This window comes from Calypte anna, chromosome 2 (assembly GCF_003957555.1).
Source record: "Calypte anna isolate BGI_N300 chromosome 2, bCalAnn1_v1.p, whole genome shotgun sequence".
Classification (NCBI taxonomy): Eukaryota; Metazoa; Chordata; class Aves; order Apodiformes; family Trochilidae; genus Calypte; species Calypte anna.
In genome coordinates, this window is record NC_044245.1 from 93,007,728 (window position 1) to 93,034,048 (window position 26,321).

Genomic DNA, 26,321 nt, shown 5'->3' on the forward strand with positions numbered 1-26,321 from the left:
AAGAATAAGAGGAAATGCACTAACATCTCCTAAAAAATTTTTAATAACCCCAGATTTTAAGTTTTTGAAAACTTAGGTCCATATATTTAGAATTGTAATCCCAAAGAATATTTACTATTTCCATAGCGAGGCATATAAATAAACAGCAATAAAAATATGCAACAGAAAATTCTGAGGATCAAAAAAAAAAAAAGATCACATTTGTATAGCACTGTGATATTTATGGATGAAAAGCACTATTTAAGTATTCTCAAAACACTTAAGAGAGTTTATCAAGTCCATGAAGGACACTTCCAGGAAAGAAATGTTCATTTTTCACGTACAGTAATGAGTCCTGCAGTTTGTGGGAATTCTCAGAATGACATGGTTTCATGAGAGATGCAATTCTCAACAACTTCACTAATTAAAACTAGAGAGAAGCAAAAAACTAAATGCAATTTGAATCTCTTTTCTATCAAGGGCTCTAATACCCTCTTCCACACAGTGGACCACACTGGAATTCATCAGAGGAAGTACACAGGCACTATCGCTGACATCTGAAAAAAATACTGAAAGTCTTAATTTTTTCCCATACTGTATCTTTTGGCAGCAAAAGATAAAACTAAGTTGAAATTGCTGTTACTTGCAGACTGGCTCTTGGAAATGTAAGCCTATAAACCTGGTCCTAAATGCCCTGACATTGTTCTCCTTTAAAATAGAAAGAGCATGAATTTATTAGACATATACTTTGGTGTTTAATACTTGGCAAGATTTACTACATTTTTATTCAACTTTTGCTCAAAATTAGAGCGAAAAGACAAAAAAAAAGATGGTGTTGTTTGTGTCTTGTTTTAAACTACCATATGATATGAAAAGCAATGAGAAGCCTCCATTGTCACAGCCTGGGACCCATTTGCCTACTAACACAGCTTGCTCAGGCTGAGGGAGGTAGCAGCACCAGCAGAGGTGAAAAGGCCAACACAAATGGCAAGCTCTCTGCTGGCTGAGAACTTAAAATTCACTGGGTTTTTTAGTCACTTCTACCAAGATGCAGAAAAAAAAGTAGGAACTAGAAAGAATTGCAAAGAAGAAGAGAGAAAGGCATTTTTTGCATTGACAGGTTTTCTTGAAAAATAATGTAAAAAGAAGATATTGAGCATTCTGCAGGTATTTAATACCCAGATATTCACTGACCCATAGCTCACTGAATATAAAAAAAAAAAACATAACCAACATGATATTAAATTAAAGAAAGGCTGATAAGTGTTTGAATTTATTTTATCCACAATTAATGTAAAGATATCAAAAATTCACAGCTAAATTAAATATTTAATTTAAAGAAAAACTAAACCAAACAAAACCAGCAGACAAAAAAACCCCAACATTAACAAAAATGCATTCAGTGTGAAGTCATGACACAACAAGTATAGAAAAGACAGTAAGGAGGGAAGATGGCAGAAAGTAGAAAAGGAAATTCAACTTGTTTAAAATACTAGGATTTTCTGACTTATCTTTTTAATTGTCTTGCCTGTAGCTCTTTAATGACATTTTACTAGGTAAAACAGACCCATACGGTTTAGCTTACTGTATCTATTGCCATCTTTTTAATTACTGAGGCACAGAATGCATGTAGCAATCTGTGTAGAAATGCACATGCTTCTCAGTGTCATTGTGCATCCTGTTTTCCTCTTGTCTGCTGCCTCTTCAAGCAACTCAGAGAAGAGCTCAATGAGTTCTTGTCTGAAGAGGTAACATAAGAGTTGGGATTATTTGTATGGTATGTTTAACAAAGTTCTCAGAGAAGAATACAAAGTGTCCATAGTCTTTTAAAGAAAAGGAGAAATTAATAAAAATAAAAGCATTCTGATGACACCTGGTGGCCACTTCACACAAGAATTGTGCTTTATCTGAGAAAAGCAGATCAATGTGTTACATGTTCTTTTGATAAGCATATTGACAGAAATGACAGCTGGTATTATTATCAATTAGAATATATACTCATTGGAATTTACATCTTTTCATGTCTGTAAATATCAAATTACTGTATTATGGATATAGACATATAGACATACTCAACAATTTTGACTATTAAAGACAAAACCTTTTCTTCTGTACAATAAAATAGAAACGAGCACACTGGAAGAAGTATTTCAGCTTAATCCTGCAAGACATAATGAAACCAACTTTCTTTTCAGTTTTGATTTTCCAACTCAGTATTTTAAATAAGGGAGAGGACAATGGGAGAGAAGAACAGCAGAAGTAGGGGCCTGTCTTGTACCTGGGTGCACTTGGAAGTATAGACACTGTCCCTAATCCCTTTCACAGTGTGTTAGCCCTCCAGTACACTACAGGAAAGTATAAGAAGCAGCCTTCACTCCTTTGTATCCTGGGATCTCTAACAGAAAGAAATTCATATCCATCATTAGAAGTCAGCACAAAGAGGTGATGGCTGCACACAGTTCTCAGCTACAGGGGGGGATAAACCCTTAACACACAGGGGGAAAGCAGCACATCAAATCATACCTTTTCTGCTTAATGGTTTCTTGTAATAATGCACAAGCAATCACAATAGTGCTGTCAGCTCCTCCACAACATACAGGGATATTTTTTTCCTCGATAACCTTAGAGGATCACCACTAACACTTAACCATGCAAAGCTTGGTTTCTTCCATAAGAGCCGGTTTTTGCTTTTGGGTGAACAAAACCAAGCCTCAGCGAAAGTTGCTTTTAAACCTACATAGTTCTGAGCAGCTGAGGGGGTTATTGTTGATTTTTTTCTAATTTCCATCACTGTCCTTGTCAAGATGGAAACCAATAAAAGACAACAATTGGGAAGCATACAGGCTTGATGGTAGCACTGCAGCTCCAAGCACTGGCAATTTGAGATGATACAATGATTACTTTTGACTTCTGTGGTGCCTGCGGTACCAGTCAAGAGTTAATATAATGGCACAACATGAAGCCCTTCCCCATCCTCAAGCTCTCCACCAGATCTAAGCCATGTACCTACAAAAAGTGCCTGCGCTCCAGCAGGTGACAGAAGAGAGGCTGAAAGCTGAGCAGGCTCCCACCTCTCCCCAGCAAAATGCAAAGGTAAATGAGGGAGGAGGCAGTACTACAGGCAAAGAGCCCTGTACACCATGAGAAGGGAACTGGAGGATGTCACGGTAGCACCCACTGTGAACCATGGCCTGTACAGTGAAACTACATCTCTCCAGGACATGGCCCTAGCCAGTTAGAACTGAAGGAGGGAAGGAACTGACATCATCTACCTGGACAACATCCTTGCCTCTAAATTGGAGAGACATGGACTTGACAGATGAACCATTCAGTGGATAAGGAATTGGCTGGACAGTCACACTCTAAAAGTTGTGGTCAACAGCTTGATGTCCAAATGGAGACAACTGACCAGCAGCATCCTTCAGGGTACTGAGACCAGTGCTGTTTAACATCTCCGTCGGTGACGTGCACCCTCATGCAAATTTGCTGACAACACCAAACTGTGCGGTGCACCTAACATACTGGAGGGAAGGGATGCCATCCAGAGGGATCTTGACAGGCTTGAGAGGTGAGCCCATACAAAAAGCATGAAGTTCAGCAAGTCCAAGACCCTGCACCTGGGTCAGGGCAATCAGAAGCATAATTACAGGCTGGGAAGAGAATGGATTGAGAACATCCCTGATGAGAAGGACTTGGGGGTGTTGGATGATGAGAAGCTCAACGTGAGCCAGCAATGTTCAGAAAGTCCAGAAAGCCAACCCTATCATGGGCTGCATCAGAAGCATGGCCAGCAGGTCAAGGGAAGGGATTCTCTTCCTCTGCTCCATTCTCATGAGACCCCACTTGGAGTACTGTGTTCAGTTCTGGAGCCTCCAGCGTAAGAGGTACATGGAGTTCTTGGAATGAGCCCAGAGAAGCATCACAAAGATGATCAAAGGGCTGGAGTACCGCTCCTACAAGAACAGGCAGAGAGAGTTGAAGTTGTTCAGCCTGGAGAAGAGAAGGCTCCATGGATAGCTTATTGTGCTCTTCCAGTACCTGGAGGGGCCTACAGGAAAACTGGGTAAGATTTTTACAAGGGCATGTAGTAACAGGATGAGGGGGAACAGTTTTAAGCTGAAAGAGGATATATTTAGGTTAGACATAAGGAAGAATTGTCAGGGTGATGAGACAGTGGAACAGGTTGTGCAGAGAAGTTGTGGCTGCCTCCTCCCTGGAGCTATTTAAGGCCAGGTTGGACAGGACTTTCTGCAACCTGGTCAGGGACATGTCCCTGGTCATGGCAGGGAGTTTGGAACTAGGTGATCTTTAAGGTCTCTTCCAACCCAAACCACTCTATGATTATGACTTGAGGAAGAGAAAGGACAGACCTTTGTTGACATCACCATCACCTATAAAATGCCCATAGTATTGATGCTTTGGGAACAAATACCATGAAGATTTCAAAAGGCTCTGCTTATCAAGAGTGCCAATTCCCCCCATCTCTACTTGTTTCAATTCAACAAATTAAGTGCCTACCTAAATCAGTCCCTGAAATCCAGCTATTCTCCAAAACTTGAAATGTGCATAAGCATATGCAGAATGACAGCAGGATTCTTCCCAGGCTTGATGTAAGGCACATGTGTTCAAGTGCAACCCTGAACAAGGACTCACATGGCAATAAAAATTTTAATTTCTCCTGAAGGAATGCTGCATGCAGCCCAACAACAGGAACAGTTGTGCTGGGGACCTGAATGCTTCCCTAATACCTACAAAATCTATGCAGCTGCATTCTGTTACATCTAAGAGCTGCACTGTGCTTAGTTATTTTCTGTTATATGGTTTTCTAGCATGTGAAATCTTTTCATCGTTTTGAAGCACATCCTATAACAGCTACACAAGACTACAGTTCATTTCTTTCAGTTCTGGGTTTATCACAGACTCAAATCTCCAGCCAGCATCCACGCTATGGAACAGCTGCCCAGGAAGTACCAGTGATGGAGCCCAAGGTGGACACAGTCTCCTCCTCCTCCAGGAACCAGGTGGCCACACAGAGCAGCTGCTAATCTGGCTGGTGGCTGGTGTGATCAGGGTGGCACTGCAGCCCTTCCCCTCCTCAGGTTGGGAAGAACATGTGCCAGCCCATTTGGTGGCCCCAGCTGTTGCCTCCTGCTCCCCAGGTCCCTCCTGGGCACGGAGTGCAGCTTACTGATGGACCCTTCCCAAAAGCAGCTGCTGATATCACAGGAGGTCACAGCAGGACCACACAAAACCTCCCTGAGCAAGGGGACCTCAGGAGTTGTGCGAGGGCCACAACTTCTGCATGTAGCCTCTGTATTTCCTCAATATGTTGCTCTCTCTCTGGAATATGTAAGGAGAGTATTACTGCTAAAAATACCTCTAATTCCCTGAAAAGCACTGAGTTAAAATCAATCCCACAAACTTCCCTGAGATCAATAGGTTTTAATGAACACAGAAAACATACTTGGTGGCAACCATGGCAAGCACCTGGAGACCAGGCTGGAGTAGGAAATTACACCTGCTCCAACAGTTTCATGGGAGAAAAAAAATTGACATATTACTAAGTAGGCTATTGCTCAGCTCAAAACGTCGCCAAGGTGTGAGGGACCATAAGCTCAGCCCTTTGCATGACCTGTGTGGGGAGTTCTCAGGGCAGAGCAGGAGGCAGGACTCACAGCTTGCTTTACACACTGCAGGAAGGGCCCTACACTCACAGCTGAGCAAGCAGCAAGAATCTCAGACTCAGCCTCTCCTCTGATGAAGCAATGCAGATGCAGAGAGCAGCCTGCAAGCCAGACGGGGGCTGCTTCCTACAGCTCAGGGTGCTGGCATAGCCTGCTTTTCTCTCAGGTCATAAAAAGAAGATTTAGTCCTGTGTTTCAGTCATCAATAGCCATTTTCCTGGTGTTTGTCCTAGGAAAACACTTGTTAAAAAGTGCTACCAGGCTTCTTTTTCCTACCTGTAATCATCAATGGAAAAGAGACAAGAGTATAAAATTAAAGCTTAGAGATAACAGAAGCAAAAATGTTGGTTTATGTCTTATACAGTGAAGCCCAATATTAAGTGTGCTGTTCCATCTTGTAATTTCCAGAAGACTGAGCATTACATCCTATTTTTTTTCCATGATTCAGATTTTCACTTTCCAGTAAATTCCATAAATATTTGATATTCAAATACAACTTCTGTTTTGTCAGCTCTGCAGCAATCTTCATTTTAAAGCACCAAATTATTTTGCGTTTTACATGAAATATGAGAGAAATTCACTTCCAAGAGTGGCCACATAATTCTACTTCACAATCTAAAATATTGTTTTGTTTCATATGGATGATATTTCCAGATTCTAATACCTAATATTATTTATGTAAACTAAACAATACAGAAGATTTTTACTCATTAAATCCCTGTAAAATGCACAAATGACAGCACTATAAATACGCAAGGATTCATATTACAACCATTATACTTTTCCCATCAACTCATTCTGTATCGTTGTGCTAAGGAGACCTAAGTATTCTTAAATGCATGTACCATGGGGAGAAAAAAGTAATTATCCTTTTAATGGCTATGAATTCTTCACAAAATCCTCCTCTCCCAAAAAATGTGTACACTTGGACTCTCAACTGCTTAGTAGGCATCCTAATGCCAAATTTTTATATTACTCAAATACCTACACACGTCTAAATTCAAATGAAGTCCCTGGGAATAGGGCATTTGAAAGTCAAGGTATTTCTTTAGATGATTAAAAATATTTCAGAAAGTAATGTCAGATATCTAGATTTCAGTATTTTATCCACAAAACTTGTTATTCAGAATTGAGCAAAACGACATAAAACCATACTTTTGAAATTAGAATTGGATGGTTTTATTTGGGAAACTCAACAATTAAGAACACTTTGCTACATTAATAACTCCTTCTCCAGAATGCTTCAAAAGGAAAATTAAGTTATATTAGACTATTTTTAATAACTTGTAGTTTTTGAAAGCCCCAATTATAAATGAAAAAAGGATTAGAGAATAAAGGTAGCAAATGCACAAATTCGATGCTATTAAAAGGCAGACACGTGATATCTCATGTATCTTGTGCCATTTGTAAAAAGGTTGTTTTATTATCAGTGTAACTAATCACAATGAAGCCATCTCTTACAACCAAAGACATTATAATGAATTTTCTTTACAGCTACAGAGAAATGGGATTTGCTGTTCCATATCAAACTAGAACAGGCTGTATAAATTCTTCTTCATATTTATTGTTAAATGTAATTTTTATCTATAAAATCAGCCATGAAATATTAAAAACTGAAACAACAAAATTTATATCCTTTACTTAATTTAGTTTAAACGGTCTATTCACTAAAGAGAGGGAAAAAAGGTTAGATGTGTATTATAGCAATCTCTCCCCTCTCCCCCCTAAGCATTTCCATTATAAACCCCCTAGTTTTTGGAATTTATAACTTGGCAGTAAAAATTCACTTCGTACTTTGATTTGGTGCACTTTTACTTTTACAAATTTAAAAAAAAAAAAAGAAATCTGTTCAAGGAGGAGGGCAAGGAAAGATGTGAGAGACAGAAAAAAGCAATCAGAGTAAAAACTTCATTGCTTAGCCACTTAAATAAGTAAATAAGAGCCATCTCCTGTAATTCACACCCATCTTCCACCCCAAGGAATGAGCAGAAGATCATCAGCTGGCTGCATTGCAGCCCCAGAGAAAATGGGTGCCAGGTACCGACCTCCAGATCCTGCTGACCTGGGCCAGTTTCAGACTTGCAGGAAAACCTCCCTATCCTACTGCTACCTCCTGGAGTCATCTATACAGCTAGGAATTGGACTGACTGAATGTGAGAACAGGAAGAAGCATTAAAATAATCTGTGTCGGAGAACATGCAAGATAAAACAAACCAGCATGTTTTAAAAGTGAACACCAGGCAAAACAGCATGTTAAAAAAAAAAAAATGTGCAAAAGTGTTCTCTCAATTAGAAGACCTAAGATTTGAGAATTCAGGAACTGGAAACTAGATAGACAACATGCAGGACAACAAAAACTGCAACAGAAAGATAAAAGCAGCCAAAAAGGATAACAAGTTCATGGAAGCCAAAGGATTACAGGGTATAAAAACCGGTTTATTTAATACAGCATGGAATCAATTCATACATAAGAGGGTAGATTCCAAAACGAAACATGAAATAAGGCAACAGGAGACAAGCTACCTATGACCTTGAGGTACAGGCTACAGCCTAGACTATTTCCTACTACAAATATCTTCAGCTTTCCCCTACAGCACAACAAAAAGCACTAAACCAAAATGTACCTTCATTTTCAGGGTCACCATTCCTTTTATGGTCTGAAAGAAATAGCAGAATTTATCAAGGGAGCAAAACCCTGCTTCGGTTCTCACAATGAAGCTGGCAAGTTTTTCAAGCTGGCAGAAGCAATAAGCAATCTGTGCTGGGTGGCCACCTGAAGTCAATGACTCAGGGGGCACAGGAAGCTAACAAACACCTGAAGTCCAGAGATGCTCACAGCTATCCCAGGTGATGCTGCACTCCTTCATTTAGAGGAAACCAAGGCTACAGGTTCAAAAATAGTCCTTATTTGGTTAATAACTAACTTCATCGATCAGGAAAAGTGTTCTCTTAGCAATTCTTTAACTACAGTCCAATAGTTTAATAGTTTTTACTACCAGTCCAATAGTTTGCAGCCCACCCCCAAACAATTAAAATGAGTAATGTTTACAAAATCCTTAGTTCTCTACAGTGATTCAGGTCTGGAAGTGGTCACTATCAAAAAATTAGCCTTCACGTAAAGATGCTTTGCTAAATTGATCTGATAAACATGGACAGCAGGGATTACTTCTAAAATATTTTAAAACACACACACACACAAAAAGTCATAGAAAGATACTACCTACACATCCTCCTGCCATTCAGAAAAGATACATGAGCAACAAGAACAACAAAGTAAGAATTTAATGATCTTGAATGGGAGAGTTGGTGCTCTGTGACAAATATATCCTTAAAATTACCACGCTCAACAGCAAAGGCTGGAATTGTTTATCAGTTGCCAGGTTATGGAATTTATGCCAGATCACCAGCACAAAAAAAGACAAAGGAAAGTGGAAAGGGAAGGCTGAACCAGGCAACAAGGATGCTCTAAGGGTTTGGATGGTGCTATGGAACAAAATTCAAAAATATTCCCAAAATTCAAGTCCAAAATTACTTAAGCCTGTATCCACCAGTGATGTCAGGCACTACCCAATGCCAAGCTTTAAAATGTCTAGATCAGTGAGACCTGGAGGCCTGAGTTAGGTGCCTGTATCTCATATACTATACACACAGAGAGAATTAAAAAAAAAGCAGCTTGTGTTAAACCCACATGGGACAACATCCTCAGCTAGAGAAAGACTGCAAACGTAGGTCCTGAAACCAGAAAAGGAAAGCTTTTGGGACCAGCAACCTGCACAAAAGAAATTGACTGTGCTGTTTAACTCTCAGAGATCTGAAGAGACCTTGTTCTTGTCCCTAAAGCATGTCAGCCATCCCAGTGTTCTGAAGCAGGCACCTAAGCAAAGCTCCCCTCACCCAAACCTACTGGAGCTGCTCAGTAACAAGATGTCCCCTGCTTCTCAAAATAGAGTAGAACTTCAAGCCTGCACATTTCATGAAAGTATTAGTAAATTTTCATAATGATTCAGTAAAAAACCTACATTAATTTTAAGAGCTGGGTTTTTTTTAACGTTGAAAAGTGCATAGACACTAATGGTATTTCTATTAGAATTTGTTATGTGTATTTATGGTAAAAATACATTAATTACAAAAATAGGTATTGACCAAACAAGCAAACACATAGCCATTACTTTGTGGAAAAACACAGAAAGTGTGCAGGGAGCACCTTGTAGAACAGTTCTAACAAATACACATCTAAAAGAAAATCCTCAAAAATATTGCATTTAATCATAAAGTGAATTTTACAAATTACTCGAGTTAGGGAGGGGACTAGTCTTGAAAATGTTCCTTTAAATCACCCTTGCTTGGAGTGACTGGCATGTCTGTATTATCTATACATTTTTACATTGCTTTACCCAGCCAGCTGACTAAATAATTAAAAATATACAGGATTGAACTTCAGTTTGACCTGCAGTGACTCATATATGTATTCTCAAAATTAACACAAGCACTGAATGCTACTAATCTTCAGCTCGTAATAACTGATCAAAGAATACTGCCCTGTAATTCACTACACGCTAAAATTGTAATGCTGAACTCTGCATTTTCAAACAAGTGGTTTACAGCTCTAGATTTAAAATGCAAAGTTTCCATTATATTTAATAATTAAAATGCATGCTGTGTTATGGTTACATTTGGTGACTGGATTAGTAGTACCCCAACTGAGTTAAACAATGCCTTTTTCCTATTAGAGTTCATATTACCATATTATCTATTTGTTTAAGAAAAGGAAGAAAAAAAGCACAGCAAGGAAGAAGGAATAAAAAAGAAATATGAATATCAAACATGCTGAAAGACAGTGAGGACCAAGACAGCAAGAAGACCTGGTATCAGCAAAATCTATGCTAGCTGAAAGCAGAAAAGCTGAAATATCTGTGCATTTAAAGTATGAAAACTTTTTTTTAAGAAAAAGAATATTCTTCTTTTGTCAATAAGAATTCTCATTCAAAGTAAAAGGTTTAAAGCTCAGTCTATTTTCCTAGATGCAGTCTCCACAAATTTAGGGAATACAGACATCACTGTCAAAGAGTGGACTCTCTCAGGCTGTCAACTTCTTAATTGGGGTCTGACTTCACTGGAAAGTGTGAAATTATGTAATTATTTACGCTTGGCAATTCTGATGGTTTAGACAGTTCCAGTACTATGAACATCTTCTTTTAGAAAGCAAAATTCCTACTGCAATTTTATCTTAGGGAATATAGAATGGTTTGGTTTGGATGGGCACCTTAAAGATGATCTAGTTCCAAGCCCCCTGCCCTGGCCAGGGACACCTCCCATGAGACCAGGCTGCTCAAAGCCCCATTCTACCTGACCTGGAACACTTCAGGGAGGGGGCAGCCACAGCCTCCCAAGGCAACCTATTCCAGTGTCTCACCATCTTCACAATAAAGAATTTCTTCCTAATGTCTAACCTAAATCTACCCTCTTCCAGCTTGAAGCCACCACCCCCTCCCCTATAACTAACTACATGCCTTCATGAAAAGTTCCCCCACAGCTTCCTGTAGCCCCTTCAGGTACTGGAAGACCACAATAAGCTGTCCCTGGAGTCTTCTCTTCTCCAGGCTGAACAACCTCAACTCTTTCAGCCTCTCCCTGTAGGAGAGGTGCTCCAGCCTTCTGATCATCTTTGTGGCCCTCCTCTGCACACATTACAACTGCTCCATGTCCTTCCTGTGTTGGGGACTCCAGAACTGGAGACAGCACTCCAGGGGCGTCTCAGGAGAGCTGAGTAGAGGGAGAGAATCACCTCCCTTGAAATGCTGGCCACACTTATTTGGATGCATTATTACCATTTATTAACATTATTTTTTTCTGTGTTTTCTAGGTTCTATATTTAAACAAAAATTTAAATAGTACATGGAGTCTTTCTCCTCTCCCACAACAAATACAATTGAGTTTAGAAACACAATTCACAAGGATGAAAATTAATTTAAAAATAAAATAAAAACTATACCATGGCCACAGTGACATCAGTTGAAGTTTTCTGAGCCCTGTCAGTTACATTCCTGCACTTACATGCAACATTAAGTATAAACTACAGAGAATAACTTTGTTTTCATTTCAAGCATATTTTAATTATCCTGGTATCAGATTTGAAGAGAGATTCGTGTGCCTACAAGTTTGCCTACTTCTTAATCTAAAAAAGTTGATGTCATATACTACCTCCACCTGTATGCATCCTTCTAGGAAATCTATCCCCTGTATACCATTTGCATACAAAATACAAAGGTACCTATTCTCTGACTGAAAAAAAAATATCCAAAACCATTTATCCAACACTGTACCTGAAAATATACTTTATTGGTACTAGCAATGGTATAAATAGTGATAAAATCGCAATGATGTGAAGGGAGAAAAGGAAAAAGTATTCCTGCAAGTCATCCTCTACCTGCCAAACTCAGCGAGTTTTTTTACCTGGAAACAGAAACCCAGTAGCCTGAACAGAGATGGCAAAACACATTGTTAGGTTTTTACTTGTCCTCTCCGAACAGCTGTCTACTGCACTTAATAACTTTGTGCCCAAGAAAGATTCTTGGGTTTTGAGAAGATCTCCTTATGCCCATCAGATGTCTGCTTTGGAGCAGCAGAAGGGACACCCCCAACATCAGACCTATGCCACCTTTCTCTTCACTGTCTTCCTCTCTTTCCTTCCTCAGCTTGACATCTCTATTGCAAACTACTTGGGTAACACAAAGAAAATCAGACAGGGAACAAAGCCTATGTAAGACCCTCTACAGAAACCGTCAGAGGCACACACACACAGAGTCAAAAAAAAATATGCTTGCCAAGAATTTTCAAGCTACCTAGACTTAGAATGACTCTCAAATTCACAAGTCACTAGCTTTGACAACTAAAGTCTAATCTGAAGCAACTAAAAATAAATATGTAACTTGTTCTTCATACAATAAATCTGCAAAGTTCCTGGTACCAACAAGTAACAAGGCCACATTACAAAACCTCTGCTCAAAATCCAAGCTCTGTTTTGGGGGATAAGATTTAGATAAAAGAAAAAAAATCCAATTTTATTTGGTTTCATATGCACAAATTAGGAGATGGAGAGTTTGTGTCAGGTTTTGGTTTTGATCATTTCGACACAAATTTTAAAAATTCTGTTAAAATAAATGGAGATATTCCAATTTATATTCAGGTAAATAACATCAAATTCTAATCACAGGTTTTCTTTCCTTCCTGATTAAATTAAATTAATGTACACTAAAAAAAAAGCAACTACTGGTAGTCCTAGCATTTTTTTCAGTATAACAGAATAACCTAACTGTTAACAAAATACTGCATACTCATATAAATGAAGTTCTCAGGGTACTTCCAAACACCATCTATCTGAAGCCTCGCAAAATCAAGGCTTCTAGCAACATTAGAGTATGGAGACACCAACATATTGCCCTAAATGTAGGACAGAAGGGAACCTGACTCCTGAACAGGCCACTGTTTTTCCCTAAAATACTTTTTATTGACCTGTTACATACATGAGATATCATAAGACACAACACACTGTCTTTTTATGTGAAACACACCATGAAAAGGCACAAAAATACTGTATCTTCGCATTGCTAAATGGTTTGACACAGAATTTATTGCCATATTACCCCTAATTAGCAGTTTAAGCTTGTTAACAAGAACAGTTCTTTTCATTTAAGGTAAACAGAAATTATCTTTCCATTGTATAGGTAAAACTTGTAAATAGGACAGCTCATGAATTCTAAGATGAGAGTAACTAGGAAACTATTCATTAGGGCTTGGTTTATAAATTCAAAACACGAAGCATAATGTGCTTAAAGAAGGTGGTTTTATTTTTAAAAGCATTCATTAGGCTCTCATCTCTAAGCCTCAGACTTGTAAATAATTTAAAATGAAAATGGAACAACAGGGAGAAGAAAAAACAAATGCAATTCAAATCATCCCATTGTTGTACCAATAAAAGTGAAAACAATAGAAATGAAGTTGGCAGATTTTGAAGACAACATCCAGAAAACATTTTTATGTACTGTATCTTTGAACTTAGATATTATGCTAGCGCTGGATCCAGTCCAAAAAAAAATTAGCTCTGTCTTCTAACAATCAGGCTGTGCCCAGTAAAGGATACACATGCTAAACTCCTAATTTTTACTATTCATTGCACTTTATTGTGCAGCTGCCAAAACAAACATACAAGCTGGGACTTATCGATGCTTTTGGATTTTTCATTTTTCAATGCTGAATTTTCAGAAATGTTTATCTTATTAACAATTTATATGACATAAGGCAAAAACTCCCTTCCCTTTAAAGAATAAGGTAAATCCTCACATGGAGAGCATAAAAAGCAGCCTTTGGTTCAATAGCATTGAAATCAGAAGTGTATAAGACAAGAGGAACAAATTAAATAGAAAATAAAACACAAGGATCACTGATGTTGTTGCTGCATATTCAGTGTCCCAAATCCAATGTCAATACACCCCTGCAGAATGTGTGTTACACAGCAAGGAACCAGGAGAGACCAACATTTTGTCTTTATTGAATCTCTGGAGTTTGCTATCCTCTTCTCAAGTAGTTAGAACAATCTAGCAAGTGCTTTCACTTAAACATTCAGTGGAAGACAAGCACACAACTAGGTATTTCTCCTAGTTAACAGACCCCACAGGACTGCAAAATGCAACCATGACACGGTTCTTGGGAAGAAAAATGGGTATATATGCTGGTCAACACATGAACACTAGGACATGCCCTTCAGAAGCCCTAAGCTTATTGTCTGCACTCCACAGACCAGGAAGCTGGACGCTTTTCAGCCACACGGGATTTCCTGCGTGGGTGCATAACACAAAGAGCAAAGTTGGCACTTGCAGTGAGCTTTGGCCGTAGAGCAGGGGTGTGAGTTGGCTGCAGCACACACACACCTTACAGCCAGGGCGGTGATTCACGAAGGCACCGAGCTCCTCAGACAGCACATGAGCAGTAAGTCTGATGCTTGCTCACATAAACTGAGGCTGAGCTTATGCCCCATGTCCGCGCTTTTCCCTCCAGCACAGAAGCAGGTGATGCTGATGTGCTACAAAATAATAGCAGGCAAGCCTCCTCCTGCTCAGGCATGTCTTAAAAACAACTCTGGGTAAACTGTCTTGAATAGCAAATGTTTTCAGCAAACATGTTCTACTAACTTACCAAAAGCAAACAAACCCAACCACTAACCCACCAAATGGAAACAAAGGCTCTGACAGAGCAAGTCCAAGGTTGAAAACCTGCTTTACGAGCAAACTCACATGTACAGAAACATAAAGCCACATCAGAGTTCTTAAGGCCATCCATATGGCACCAAAACACTTTGTGTCTGTTTTTGTGTAAATTACAACTCTTCTGAGGACATTCAAATGATTGCTGGAATGTCTCCTACAGAAATATTTGTATACCACATTATTGTATCAGATTCTGTAACAAAAATATCACATGAAACAATGATCTCTACATAAATTGATCACTTAATGTTACTTTTTTGGATTAGTTCTGTTACACCTTGTGATTGCGGTAAATTTTAACGTTTATATGAATTTTTTAAATCTACGTTCCCATATTCTGAAATCTTTTTGAAATACCAAATATGGACCTAAGGATGGCAAGAATAACTTTTTTTTTAACTACAAAGAATTGCCAGACAGGAAAGCATCTATATGACTCTTTGGAGCAAAGCAGTAACCTCTAAAGAAGTATACATCCAAATCTAGATGCTGAAATACAACATACCCTAACTACTCTGCATCCCTCCTCTTTGGCCATTACAGGTGCCACACACACACACATAGCAGGTTATATTTTTAGACTCTGAAAGGCAGAGGAAATTAAAATTTGTATCTGTATGACTAAAGATCAAAGGAAACCAAGAACATTTTCAGCCTCCAAATCCAGTTAAAAACAGTTAAATACAAACAGATAAATACATTCCCTTATGTTATAGACAGTACTTAAGTAGTAAGCCAGACTACTCAGAAAAAAGGTCAGTCTGCTGCAGAAGGAGAAAACAAAATAAAGCAAAAAATCAGCAATCAACAACTAACTCTAGGACTTTAAAGCAGTCATGAGTGGTTCAACCAAGCATTTTACTTTTGGAACACCATTACTGCCTGTTTCTAAATGGCAATTGCCATTCTGTATATAAGCCTGCAAACTGGCTAGCACTAGAATTTTCAAACAGAGGGAAGAAGGTAAATAGACTTGCTGGACTAAAGATTGCTGCTGGTTTTTAAGTTTGGGATACAATCTTCTTTCATCTTTGCACAGTGAACAACGGAAATTAAGTAAAATAAAAAAACTTCCATCTATACTTAACATAAACACCTAGAATGGGCTACAGGCTCTCCTGTAACCACAGAACAGGATCAGCAGACTCCACAGCTGCAGAGCAGAAAAGCAGGTATGGCTCCCCTGTTTTAAACATACCACGTCTCTCTGAGAAACAAAAGATGCCTTTGGAATTAATTCAGATGAGAAAATAAAGATTACAAGAACGATGTGTATATTTTGCTTTTTCACTGGTTTTATACACACATGCTAATAAACCACTTGCACTTATGTCTTAGCACAGGACGAAATGACAAAAATAATAAAGTACTAGTTTAAAAAAAAGTAGATATCACCATATTTCATTTAAACTTTCACACACTTTTGTATACAGATGAAAGATTAAACCAGTCTGACAGTACCAGAGAGATCTCAAGTGAGCTTTGACTCCCTGAGGAAAATTTAGGTAGTTTGAAATGTCACCTTCTGTGCAGCCATACTCCCAATTCCTTCTAAGGGTAATCCTATGCTTCTTATTAGCCCTGAGCATCACCAAGCAAGGCCAACTGTTGATTTCTTACATACATTTGTGTTCCCCAAGAAGCACTGTTAGTCATTCTTTCTGCTCATTCCATTCAAGTGAACATAACACACTTTTGTCAGCACAAGGAAGGAGGCTGTGCTGCCCTGAACTAGCAAGGCCAACACAGAACAACCACCTTGTGGGGTAGAGGCATAGCCAAGAGGACTCTGCTGGACTGCTGTTGACTATTGCAAATGACACTAAGTTGGGAAGGAGTGTTGATCTTCCTGACTGTAGGAAGTACCTACAGTGGGACCTGGACGGGCTGGATTGATGGGCTGAAGCACAAGGCCAAGCATTGGGTCCTAAAATTGGTTCACAACAACCCAATGAACTGCTACAGGCTTGGGCAAGAGTGTCTGGAAAGCTAACCAGAGAAAAAGGACCTGGAGGTGCTGGCTGACAGATGACTGAATATGAGCCAGCAGTGTGCCCAGGTGACCAAGAAAGTCAACAGCATCCTGGCTGTGTGACCAGCAGGACTAGGGAAGTGATGTCCGCCTGCACTCAGCCCTGATAAGGTTGAGTACCCAAGTACTGTGTTCAGTTTTGGTGCCCTAACAGCAAGAAAGACATTGGGATGCTGGAGACATTCCAGAGAAGGGCAACCAAGCTGCTAAAGGGTCTTGAGAATGAGTCCTGTGAGGAGTGCAGGAGGGAACTGGAGAAAAGGAGTCTGAGGGGACCCTTTATTGCTCTCGGCAGCGACCTGAAAGGAGGCGGTAGTGAGGTGGGAGTTGGGTCTGTTCTCCGTAGTAACAAGGAATGGGACAATAGGAAATGGCCTCAAATTGCCCTAGGGGCAGTTTAGAATCATAGAATCAACTGTGTTGGAAGGGACCTCTGAGATCATCAAGTCCAACCCTTGATCCACTACCACCGTGGTTACCAGACCATGGCACAAAGTACCACATCAGACTCTTCTTAAAAACTTGCTAAAAGGTCATGTTGTGATAAAACATGGCAATGGCTTTAAACTAAAGAGGGCAGATTCAGACTAGATATAAGGAAGAAATGTCTCACACAGAGGTTGGTAAAACACTTGAACATGCTGCCCAGAGAGGTGGCAGAAGCCCCAGCTCTGGAAACATTCAAGGTCAGGCTGGACTGGGCACTGAGTAGTAACCTGATCTAGTTCAGATGTCCCTGCTCACTGCAATGGTGCTGGACAAGATGATTTTCAAATGTCCTTTCCAACCCAAACTGCTATTGACTCTAAGATTCTACCATGGAATCAATTTGAATGAATTACAAGACCAGACATATGCTTAATCAAATGTTTTTATTTGAGTGATGGATCACCTATCCAGCACAATCTTTTCTGTTTCCCCCCCCAAAACAAAAAATTTAAATTCTACACCATCTGAGGAAATTCAAGCGTAGGAGCCACTCAACGATCCTAGTTCTGCCTCATTTCATAAGTCAATCTGTCTACAAATTTTAGATGATGCTCCAAATCACAAGGCTGTATACATTAAAAGGATTTAAAACAAAAAACCAAACAAAACAGACAAAGCAAAGCTGGTTTTCTTATTGTTGTGCACCACTGATACAAAAAATGCTGTTCTTCATTATAAAAGGTTGTTTTTTATGTAGGATTGTGACTTGACATCTGCTTCACACAGATCTTTTCTCCAGGTAACCTTTTTCTATAGAAGGAAACAACATAACTCAAGTTTAAAATAAAAGTTTCTAAGAAATAAAACTTCCATGCAAATGTATTAGGCATTTTTGATGCTGTTACCATAACAACAGTTCCTACAGAAGAATGATAGTTAAAGACTGGCTCAATGTTTTTAACTCAAGTCATCTGAATTACATTTCCCACAATGCTAATAAAACTGACATGTTTAAACATACTGAAAAAGTCACAGTCAATCATCCTGCTGTCACAGGAGTGCATTTGACTTTTTTTAAAATGTATGGATTACACAATTACTGCCAGGCTCCATATTTTATACATAAAAGCTACAATCCGATTATACATCCATGGTGAAATAATTTATGAAATAAGGGTGGAATGACTGTAATGTTACTTCTATGATGAATGTAACTTGCTGTGAATAGTCTAGGAGATCTAGACTAGGAGAGACAAAACTGAAGCCTGTAATTGTCTTCATCTTTCATGAAGACGTGTGAAGACCTGGGGAAAATATCAACAGAGTCCCAGACTCATGCAAACATCTTGATTATTTGTATTCTGATAGAAGAAGAAGAATATCTAGTCTTCACAGCTCACACCTTTGGAGTTTAGGTAGGAATCACAGCTAATTACATCCAATGTTTAAATTATATGTCAATCTATTATTGTTCTGCACCATCAGTCGATCACTCCTGCCACTGTTACTTGCACTTTTGAATTCCCATTATTTACTACACCCTAGGTGTTACCAGCATGCACTAAGATGAACATGAATGCACGACAAACCCATGGTCTTGCAAGTCTGCAACAAGATAAACACAGACAGATGGGAGCACAAGATTTAAATTACAGCTATGTGACTTCTGAGGTGGGCAGAAGTTACAGCAAACAGATTACGAATGAAATGCTTTTTCCATTTCTTTCTCATTATCTAAGACAGCAGTTAAGGTGGAACATCATGGTTCACAGTCCATGCTAATTATTTGAAGGAGTGAAAGACCTTCCGTAAAAAGCCAAATCAAACATGATGACCCATCCCTCAAAGGCCACCTTAAAGTGGTTTGGTTTAATGTTAGGTTTGGATTAATGGTTTGGATTAATGATATTTGCCACTGCAGATACACATCTCTTCAGAAATGTATTAAGAAACTACTACACCATTTATAGGAACTTGCTTTTCTTAGTACAATCTGACAGATGCCCTGAAAGTCCACTAATTTGGTAGAGACAAAATCATGCTGAAAATCACAGTATGATCAGACAGCAAAAGGTGACCGTGACTCAGAGACTGCAGTTTAAGCAGAGTTCGGGAAAAACGGCTACGACTGGACTTTCAGCACTCGAAAGAAGTGCTGACAAAGCTGTGGCAGTCACATACGTTTTCACTCACTGCCAACTACACAACTTCTCAATTTTATCCTCAACGACACTAAAACGACCGTCGGGAAAGGGAAAACGAGGACTGACAAGTAAAAAGCTTTCAAGGTAGAACCCAACCACGCCGAAAGGCTGCTGCGGGTCACACCAGGCCACTGCCCCCCTCGCGGCACAGAACCGTAACCCGCCGGTACCGCAGCTCGGGGCGGGGCCGGGGCGCAGTAACCAGTCCCGGCTTCAACTGGCCGCCACGCCGCTACGCTTGCGCAGCCGCCGCCCTGACGGTGACCGCGCACAGCCGCACTCGACACCTCATAGAGGTTAAAGCGCCCTGCCCGCTACCGCTCCTGTGCGGCGCCTGCTGACGCCGCCGCTGCCCCCGCCGGTATCCCCTCTGTCCCCCCACCCGCTGAAGAAGATCCGGGGAGAGGCGGCGGCCACCACAGCCCCTCCCGCCCTCACGACCCGCGCATGCGCAGCGGCCCCGACGAGCTCCGGGGACTCGGGGGAGAGGGGGGCACGCGCCCGCCTCAGCGCTAACGGCCACGGCGCGAGCCCCCTTTCCCCCTCCCTCCATTTCCCCCCCCCGTTCTCCTTTGTCGTTCCCGTTCCCCCCCCCCCCCCAGCCCCCGCCGCTCTCCTTCGCCGCCCTCCTCTTCCTCCGGCGGCCGCCTGAGGCAGAGCGGGGAAAAGCCGCGGCCCGGCCCCGCTGAGGCAGCCTATGGGCGTGCGAAGCGTTCTTCCCGCCCTCGCCGTCTCGGCCATTTGGTGAGCGGCGGGGGTGGGACGTGGGGCGGGATTGGCTAGACGGAGCGCCGCTGGCCGCCCGCCCACCCGGGCGAAAAAAACGACGGTAGCAGAGAGGCCCAAAAAGCCCGAGGGGAGACGCCAGCCTCGCCGCCGGCCGACCGCGGCCCCGCGACCCCACGAGCCTCACCCGGCAGGGTCCGAAGCGGCAGCCCGCCCCACGCCGCCGAGCGGGGGGGCGAAGCGGCCGCGTCTCGTCCGGCAACGCTTACCGCGCGGGGGGAGCCGTCCGCCTCCGCTTGTGATGAGCTTGGTCACAAGTGGCGCGCCGTAGATTCCGACGTTTTGCGTCACGCCCGGAGCGAGGCGCGCGGCGCAGGCAGGGAGGGAGGAAGGCGGGCGAGGCCCGCGCACGTCACCGGCCAACGGGGCGGGAGGAGGCTCGAGCGGGCGGCCTCGCGTGCCGCCGTGGGACCCGCCTAACGGTCGTCGCGCGGGCCGGCCTCTGACGCCATCTTCCCCCCCCTGTCCCCCTGGGGACGCACCTGGGGCCGGTTCCTGCTGCCCGATCCGCCCGGTTCCCTCGCCAGGAAGGCTCGGGGAACAGGCTGCGTGGTGCTGAGGGAAGAAGGGATCCCCGAGGCCGGCGCTGGTCCTCCAGGCTGATGAGGGGGATGGAGAGGACAGTTGGGCGCTAGTGAGGCGGCTGCTCCGGTCCCGGGCGGACAAGGGCAGTCGGCGCTGGCCGGAGGCAGCAGAAGCGTTGTTCGGAATGTTCAAATTACATCTTCCTTTGCGCCTGGCAAAGCTTTGTGCGGCCTCTGACACGGCAGTTCCTGGCGCTGCATTGCACGATTATAAGGTTGTGCCGTGTACGTACGGGTGTACGTACAAAGTGGGGTTCTACAGCCTTAACTGGGCAGGGGCAGCGTGGGGAGAATTGGCACTGATCCGTGGGACCGGCGCTTTGAAACAGACAACGAAGCAGATGAGATGCACAACACGCAGCAATCGTTTGCTGAAGTTAGTATTTGAAGGTGTTAAAAACTGTCCGGGCAGTACTTCCAGTATTTCTATGAAGAGTTAATTTATGAGGGAAACGGCTGAATAAGGCAGAAGGGGAGACAGCTTGTAAAGCGTCCTTTGTAAACCCACGAAGAAACCATAGTACTGAGACGTTTCATGTACTTGCCCCTTAAACTAAGTCACAAGTGCTGTGTATACCAAGATCAAAGAGTATAGATCTAAAGAGCCGTTTTGGTGGAACTTCTCACGGTTGTTTACGGTTTTGAAAAGGCAGGTTTGCCATTTAAGTTCTTCACACAAAGTGGTTTTGGTAAATTAAGCATCGAGGCCATCGTGGAGGGGTGTCAGGAGGAATGAACACACCATTGTGATTATGTTTGGAGTTCACTGATTTCCCAGTCATACAGGGTATGCAAGGCACAGTCAGACTAACCAGTTCGGCCTAACAAAGTTTCATTTAGCCAATTAATCATTTGCCTTATGACACAGAATTTTCCATTCTGAAGTGGGTTGTAAAGATTTAAGAACGGTTTGAGGATGAGCAGTCACTACAACCTGAGCCATTTATCAAAGGAAAATAGAGAACCCAGGTGGTAAAGACTGAAATGAATGAACAAAGCTTAAAGCACACAAGTACCAGTGAATAAAAGCATTGCACAGAACACAGATAGTGGAACAGTATCTATCTCTCCAGCCCTCCAGGGTTATAGTGCATGTTGTAATTGTCTTCTGTGTAACAACAAATCTACCCCTTAATTTTTAGTAAATATATCTTCGTCTATATACATGTATTTGCCTTTATAAGGATGTTTATGAACTTAAATACATTATCAAGAGACTAGGGAAAGCATTGTCAGTTTCTTAAGAACTGACTGATCAAGAACAGTCTAATTAATAACATTCTAATTGTTCCTGTTTTTCAGCATGGGATGATAGGTAAAAACCAGAGCTATTTCATATCTCACAAGCTCACTTTTTCTGCAGTTTACAAATTCCTTTTAAAAGCCTTAGAATTTTTGTAGGTCAGGCCCTCGAGTAACACCTGCATTTAAATATTTTCAGTATCCAGGTCAGCATACCTGGTTCATCAGGTATTTAATAATTTCTTACCGATGGGGAACATAGTGGGGGAGAAGGCATGAGGGTGAGACCTGGAGCTGAAGGGTTTCTGACAGAAAATGAAGAGAAGCAGCAATTCTTAGGAATAGCCTGAAGAGGGAGCCATTGGTATTGTGGAAGCAGCAATTAAGGCAAAGGTGCTATTCATGAAAGGAAAATTATGACAAAAATATTTTTCATAATTAAAAGGTCTATTAAATGTTTACAGACATCTACATTAAATGTTCTGGTTTAAATATGTACATAACTTTAAAGTCGTGCTGAAATTTTTTATTCTTATTTCTGAAATATGTATACATATTAAAATACATTAAAATGCAAACTAAGTGATTAGTAAAAAAATTATTTAATAGATTATAAATTTATTGTAAATAAAGAATAGATATATTTTCTACCTGAATATTACACTCAGAATTGTTTCTACCCCACCAAAATACTGACTTACTAGAAACGTTCTCATTTAAAGAGCAGCTCCAGCTCGTCACTTAGCTGTGTAACATAAGTAGGAGAGGGAGACAGTTTTAATATTCCCTATTTATTCATGTACAGGAAACACACATAATTCCATGACTATTATTACCAGAAGTTGCTCATTTTGATCGGATATAGGCAGTCACAGTAGCCATACTTAGCTCTGGATTTCAGGTGTTCTTGTACATCAGATTTTAAACAAATAACCCAAGGACTGTGGAACCTGAAGATGGTCACATAGATGGTGTCTCTGACTGGCCCTGCAGGGACACTGACTGGGGGCTCCAGGACAGTCAAGCAGCAACCCACATTGGTGATAGTGATTTCTTAAGGACCAGCAGGACTTGGTGTTCTCTGGAGATCCCTTCCAACTGACAGTTCTGTGATTATTTTGCCCGAGAGTAGAAAGATGTCGAAGAAAATCAGTCCCTGTTTTATTCTATGCAATTACACCCATAAGGAAATGTAAAACAGCATCATTAGGATGTGAGCACCAGGATTTTTTTTAAGACTTGTCAAGCGGTGGCTTTTCTTTTAGTTGGAAAGCAGGACTACTTTTATTCTCACTGAACAAATTATTGTGGAAAAACCTATTTCATATATATTGTTGATTGAATATATAGGTTGTTCCCTTCTGATTCCCTCGAGAGAACACTTAGAAACTACTGAGATAAATGTACGCAGTCTTAGCTGATCAGACTGAAAGACATTCTGGTCTTAATCTCTTACCACTGTGTTGCACAAAAAGAAATTCACGGGCCTTAAAAAATGGAACAGTTTAGGTTCAGGTGCCTGGTCAGTGACTGCTGGGAACCTGGTCAAGGTTTGTGCTTTTTGAGCAAAACTGAGTGTTCCAGCTTGGGTGCTCGGCTGCTGCATCCTGTTTCAGCTGCTGCCGTTCGCTGTCATCCTGTGACTCTTCCTGCACAGCGCTGGTGTGACTCAGGGGTGAGCAGGAAGGCACCTCTGTGGCTGGCTCAGCAGGGCCAGGAAAATTCTGGCATCAAGTCACGGCTGGAGCCGGCTCTGGAAACCAGCAGAGGTCTGGCTGCACCAGGGCATGGCTGCACCCTGTGCTGGGACCTGCCAGCGAGGTCACGCTGCTGTGGCACCCACCCTCACGCATCCCCTAAGCGTTGCACCCTCTTGCTGCTATCCTGCAGCCCGGCTGTGGCAGCTAACTCGTTGGAAGTACAAATAGTTGCCCATTTTTAAGTAAACAAAATGCTTACCCGTTGCTAGATAACTTTTGGTACTTTTTCTGTTGTAGAGAACCTCAGGCAAAGGAGTAGAAATATAAAAATCATGTCGATTCCCAACTTCTCCTGGTATTATAACTGCAGTATAAAGAGACATACACGCAGGCTTTAACGAGTGCTTGGAAGGGTCCTGTTTGAAATTTTTATACTTTCATAAAATCTAGGAAAAGGAAACTGAGGAGCAGCTTTAAGGGAAGAGAATTTTTTTTCCATGAAAATTCTATTTATAGCAGCTGAAGTTTGAATGTAGAAGTTAAAAAAATGAGGAAAGAAATGGCAAAATGCTTGAAGCTCCCCCTTTTATCCTAAAGAAGTCACAAATTCTAACAAAAGAAAGAAGTGCCTGCAAATCCTTCATATATCCCACAAGATACATCATCAGGACCTGATGTTGTCAGTCATTACACATTTTCTGTTCAACTCCTGAAGAAACGAAACATCTGGACTTGTTTCACCTTGGTGGATCACAGCAGCCTCTTGTCCAAATGACTCTGAATTTCTACAGGATTAGTGTGTATCCTTTCTGCTTTTATATTTGGATAACTGAAGACTTCTTTCATTCCACTGGCTTTCAACAGAAGTTTCAACTAACTTTCAGTATCTAGAACCCAAAGAACAAATGGCTTGAGTTAGGATGTACTTGCCAGATCTTATTAGTCCTTCTGCTGTAGTTAAATGAAACTGTATAATTTAAAGCAGTCAGTGGAACTGTCTTTCAAGCAGTCAGTAGAACTGACACCACAGTCAGGGTGGCTGCCAAGTTGGTGATGGCAACCCTGCTCTTTTGTCAGGTAGGCAGTAATGTATAGAAGACAAGTAAAGCAGTACTACCTCTTGAATTTCTACATATGAAAAAAAGAGTGATACAAATATACATGAAATTCATATATGAGGGCTCTGCCACCAATTGTTCCTTCACACAAGACAGCTGCATGCCAGTAGTGTGTCATGCTGAAATTTTTCCAGTTTCTATTACCCAGGCTAGAGTTGCAATTAAAAAAAAATAATAAAAAAGAAAAAAAAACATTCATCTCTACAAAGATGTGGCTAGAATGATTTTATAAAATATTCTTACAGATAATTTTTTTTTAATGTAAATGCATCTTAGGATGAGGAGCATGCAATTGGCTGGTACTTGATGTTATTTCCCAGTAAGAGATCACTGGAATGATTCTGAGACAGGTAGCAGCATCAGCATTATTCACAGCTATGTACACCATGCCTGCTCTCTTTTAAGTACAACTATATATAAGTCTGTCTGGACGCTGACAGTGCCAGACCTCTAAGGATTTGGGTTTTTTTGTACTGTGTTTTTTTATAATAAAAAGGTAAATTCATTGCAGTAAAATGAGAGAGATTAATTTATTACAATGTATCATCTGTAACGTGTGAAGATGTCCTGCTTGCCAGTATTTACAGCTCTGCCACTGGATAATTCATCTCTTGCAAACCCACAAAGCAAGTTTGTGAGGACAGATATCTCAAATATAAACATCAGGTCTGGTACATTATGCATCAATACATTAACTTGAAGATTTAATGTGGTATCAGATCAGATCAGAGGGGGACTTGCAAAGGAAGTCACACTACATGAAATACAGTTTTAATCCTTAGTTTTCACCTTCGCTAAGTCAGCATTTTACCCACCTGCCACATGCATCCAAGGCCTGTTGGAGCTACATCCATTGAAGTAAGAACCTGTGTGAACTGTCAGCTTTATGGGAAGCATTTGCTAGTTACACACTGAAGTTCTGAAATGCTCATCAGGCAAGTAACATTTCCATTTCTCTTTGCTGACAGGATGCACTTTATACAGTGTGTATTTTTGAAGTTTAGTCAAGGTTTTAGTCAATTGTTTCTTTTTCCTCTCCCTAGGGTAAAATTTCTTAACAAATACAATCCAAATGCAGTGCTGAGTTATGTTTTTGCAAGCAAAATTAAATTAAACTAAATAAATAAATAATAAACTAAATACTAAAAAATACTAATAAATAAATAAATACTAATACTAAATACTAATACTAATAAATAAATAAAACCTAAAATTAAAATCACAAACACAGCCATCATTCGGGCCTTGAGGAGTAAATGAACATGTCAAATTTCACACAAGGAATGGGGAAGGAATTATA

At 41.0% G+C, this 26,321-nt stretch overlaps 1 protein-coding gene across 1 annotated transcript in view; it reads right to left on the minus strand.

Moving 5' to 3' along the window:
• Positions 1-20,666, minus strand: part of ZNF407 (zinc finger protein 407) — a 347,057-nt gene extending 326,391 nt beyond the window's left edge. The window contains 1 exon segment of the mRNA XM_030445366.1: positions 20,587-20,666. The gene's annotated coding sequence lies outside the window, so the exon portion shown is untranslated.
• Between the last annotated feature and the right edge of the window lie 5,655 nt (positions 20,667-26,321).